Source organism: Octodon degus, unplaced genomic scaffold (assembly GCF_000260255.1).
Source record: "Octodon degus isolate 3935 unplaced genomic scaffold, OctDeg1.0 scaffold00014, whole genome shotgun sequence".
NCBI lineage: Eukaryota > Metazoa > Chordata > Mammalia > Rodentia > Octodontidae > Octodon > Octodon degus.
In genome coordinates, this window is record NW_004524590.1 from 19492907 (window position 1) to 19493990 (window position 1084).

General features: G+C 40.2%; 1 protein-coding gene across 2 annotated transcripts in view; it reads right to left on the reverse strand.

Annotated features, from left to right (window-relative positions):
* Positions 1 to 1084, reverse strand: part of Nckap5 (NCK associated protein 5) — a 959001-nt gene that overhangs the window by 915732 nt on the left and 42185 nt on the right. The gene's annotated exons all lie outside the window — the stretch shown is intronic.

Below are 1084 nucleotides of genomic sequence, written 5' to 3' on the forward strand. Positions count from 1 at the left end.
TCTCTCTCTCTCTCTCTCTCTCTCTCTCTCTCTCTCTCTCTCTCTCTGTCACATGCCTTATAAGCATTTTTTTTCCTTCCCACCTTTTACCTCTCTGATTCCCTCATTTCAAACGATGCTTTAATATATCCATAGCAGTGCTGGAAAAAATAGAGCAACATGGTACCTCCAAAGGCTCTGGCTTATGCATTAACAGCCTCGCTTCCTAGCCCTCTTCACCATGTAAACTGGAACAGATCCCCAACTTTTGTGACCTGACATGACTTATACCTTTTCCTGCAAGTTATTATAAGTTCTGGTGAGATGACACAAGAGAAAACTCTTCCACAATTTAGACTTGCGGTAATTTTCAGTCACCTTCCTTAGTGAGCAATACATATTATGATGGCTTGCAGCCACATAAACACGTGGAGAAGAGAGATTATATTCCCTACATTGCCCACTGAGAATGTTCTCATGCGGACGGCTCTCAGAGAGTATCTGAGGAATAGGATGTCATGGCCTGTTTTCTATTACTATGATAGAATACCTCTGACCTGGTAATTTATAAAGAAATAAGACTGAGCTAGCTCATACTGCTGGAGACTAGAAGTCCAGGATTAGGAACACACATTTGCTGGGATCTTGGTAAGAAACTCATCTTACTCTTACTTGTGGCAGAAAGTTAAAAGGCAAGCGGACATGTTCAAACAGAGGCAAGCAAAAGGCTGGCAGATGCTTTGCAACCACCCCGTCTTATGATATCTAACTCACTATGAAGGAAGTGCCTTAATACCTTCATGTGAGCAGAGAGCCCATGACCGAAGCACTTTTTACAGGCCCTACCACCCCCTCAATACTGTTATGATGCCAATTAAACTTCAGGGTGAATCTTTTAAAACTTGTTTTTACAGACCAATGATAATACCTTTTTATGTGTCACAATGTAAAACGTCAGGGCATCTACAAATTATGTACTAATCAACTCAGAATACTTAGGCATCTTATCCTCATGAAGAGAACATTTAATATCTGTTTTACTAGCTATTTGGAACTATGGGATATGATATTGTTGGGCATAATCACTGTGCATGTAACAAAAAAT